This window comes from Empidonax traillii, unplaced genomic scaffold (assembly GCF_003031625.1).
Source record: "Empidonax traillii isolate 1590-97213 ecotype Southwest subspecies unplaced genomic scaffold, ASM303162v1 scaffold1128:size488575, whole genome shotgun sequence".
In the NCBI taxonomy this organism is placed as follows: Eukaryota; Metazoa; Chordata; class Aves; order Passeriformes; family Tyrannidae; genus Empidonax; species Empidonax traillii.
The window spans coordinates 276552-279567 of NW_020956321.1; the positions used below are offsets into that span (position 1 = coordinate 276552).

Consider the following 3016-nt stretch of genomic DNA (forward strand, 5'->3'; position numbering starts at 1 on the left):
CCCCCCCCCCACCTCCCTTCCACCTCCCACCACCTCGCCCGCCCCAAACACTCCATCCCCCGCCGGGGGTTCCCCTCACAGCCCTGCCCGCCCTGCGGTGCCTCCCGCACCCCTTCCCGCGGGGTTCCTATTGGGATCCATCGCAGGCCTCGCGGGTCCGTGTCCCTCGCCCCCCCCGGGAGCACCGAGCGCATCCTCCCTCCCTCGGCCCTGCTGTGCTCTGCCCGCCCTGTTCCTCTCTCAGACCCCCCTCACGGGTGGCCTCCGGCCTTTCCCCGCCTGGAAACCGCCCGCTCTCCCAGGTCTCTCCAAGCCCCGTCCAGCCTGGCCTTGGACACTTCCAGGGATCCAGGGGCAGCCACAGCTTCTCTGGGCACCCTGTGCCAGGGCCTGCCCACCCTCGCAGGCAGGGAGCGGAACCCCCCCTGGATCATCTCCCTTGGCTTTTGCCCTCCCATAGCGGCCCCCCCCCATCGTTTTCATATCCCCTCCTCTGTGTCCAGCGTGTCCCAGCCTGCCTGTTATCCGCCCTTTTGCTTCCCCCTGCGTGTCCCTCTCCATTTGTACGGACACCAGCCCTGCCCTCCCTCACCCCACGTGCGTGTCCCTTCCAAGCGCTCGGTGCCTGCGGACTCTTTGCTCCCCCAGGAACAATCCGGCGCTCTGCTGAGCCCCACCAGGGAGGTATTTTCAGGGTGTTCCAGAGCCAAAGCCTCTCTGTGGACCTGGACAGGTGGTGGTGTGTGCCCGGGCCGAGCTGTGCCCTGTGCGGTGTCACAGCAGCGGGGTCAGCGCGGTGTCTGATTTCTGAACTTGGCCCAACTCCCCGGCTCTGACCCTGGGCACGGGTGGTGTTTTTGTGTGTCACGGACAGCCCTGAGTGTGTGTCCCCCCCCCCCCCTTCGGTGGCCTCAGATATTTAATGCAAAATGTCACAACCTGGAGAGCGTCTGAGCTCTTCAGGCGTCCACAGATCGCTGTATGTTTCAAAAACATCACCATTTATTTCTGCTTTAGCAACATTGTTCGGTGTCGTGGTGGTAAATTACCGAAATATGGAAGTGACCTTTTTCTGCTCTTTGTTACAAGTCATCCTGATTGTTTTCACGAAGTTGTAATCACTTTGTATCATCTCCACACAAATCACCTGCCACCCTGTGGGGTTTATAATTTGTTTGCTTTAAAATACGTTTTATTTTCCTGGGGAAGCCAATCGTGTTTTGCACAGTTATGTCTGAGAATGGTTAACTATATTAGCCTGGGCGGCTTCTTCTCATCTCCAATGGCTAAAGAGGAGTGTGTGGTTAAAATAAGAATAAAAACAGAGGTCACTGCCGGTTTAACAACTCTTAACTGATGAAAACTGAGATTATAAAAGAGTGTCCTTCAGAGCAGCTTTTGGTTTGGTGGTTTGTTTTTTTTTTTCATGCTTTATCTCTCAATAATATGATGTGTGATATATACATATAATACATGAGATGGTGTGTTAGAATCTCACACAGGGGGGAATTTCAAGGACTGCTTTTAAAAGCTGTAATTCCATTTCAACACGTTACTTTTGTGTCTGACTAGATCTAAATACATGTAAATAAATGAGAAGATCTAAATACAAGATACAATATAGCTGGGATATTTGAGGAAAGGTTAAGGCCGATGGAGAACAACAAAGTTCTCGTGGAGTTAACTTGTTAAAAGCAAAGTGTGAGAGACTTCAGCCTAATCCTTAAGGAAATGCTTTGGGAAAGCGAACTAAGGAAACTAAAATCATTCTGCCCTCAAAATGCAGCTGTGGAAAGATGAAGATCATAACAGTGAGGAGGCCCTTTCACGAGGAGCAGTCCCTGCTGTGTTGGTTCAGGAAGTTGGTGGTGAGCTGTCGAGTGCTGGCCTGGCAGATTTGATTTCAAGACATTGGGAAGGGCAGGAGGGAGAACACAGGGAATCCCTGGTTGACTTCCCGCCGCTCAGGAAGGCGTTAAGTGCAACTTTGTGGCTTCTTTAAGTCAATCCGGCTGCCACCCCCAGCTCCCTTCTCCCTGCTGACACTTGTAACCGCGTGGCAAGCTTAAATAATAATAATAATAATAATAATTAAAAATAAAGCCAAATCACTTGGTTGATCTGGTCGGCTGCACAGCATCCCACTCTTTCCTGGCACATGGGAAAGGGGTGAAGGGGTGAGAGCAGCGTGGACTGACTCAGACAGGCTGCGGGGACGTGCTCTGGATAAATAGGTCAGTTTTCCAGCCTGGATATTTTTTTTGCCCTGTCCCTAATCCATACGTGGTGTCACAGATTGCTGGATGTTTAAGCCACTTGGCTCTTGGGGGCTTTTTTGGAGCTTGGGAAATGCCTGAAAAGCCCGTTAACTCATCCCCCTTGCCAAGCTTTTCTGGGATACACCAGGAATGTCTGCAAACTGTGTGTTCTTTTACAGACTGGTGGTAGTGAATATGTCAAAGTCTTGTGAGTAATGGTGATCACATGTGGCACAGAAATACTTCTAGGCTTAGATTTTTATATCTTTTTCTAAAATTAGCACATTTTCCAAGATAAGATCTCAAACTTTCTTAAATTTAAAAGTGCTGTGTGGTGTTGTTTTTTTTTTTTTTTTCACACCAGTGTAACCATGTATATCTAAAAACCTGTTAACAGAAGATCAGGTTAATAGCAGTTAATGCATGTTGGCTTATTAATACTGGGACACCTTAACAGTTCAGGAAAGATGATCATTAAGGACTGGAGTAATTCAAGGAATTTAATGGAAATTATTTTCCCATTGAATTTTAAACAAAAAAAAGAACTGGCATACATATAATGGGAACACATCAGCAATTACCATTTTATTTCTTTGCTAAAAAATTAGCATATTTACTTGCAAGCAGGCTGAGCAAACTCATATTCTTGATGTATTTAGGATTTTTTTAGGGCTCTCCATGGGTTTTTGTAATTAAATTAGCAGCTTGTTGACTAAGCAGCCATATTTCCCTTTTTATTATGCATAAAAACTGAGCTC

General features: G+C 48.1%; 1 protein-coding gene across 1 annotated transcript in view; it reads left to right on the forward strand.

Annotated features, from left to right (window-relative positions):
- STYX (serine/threonine/tyrosine interacting protein) overlaps nt 1-3016 on the forward strand; it is a 19882-nt gene that overhangs the window by 734 nt on the left and 16132 nt on the right. The window lies entirely within an intron of this gene.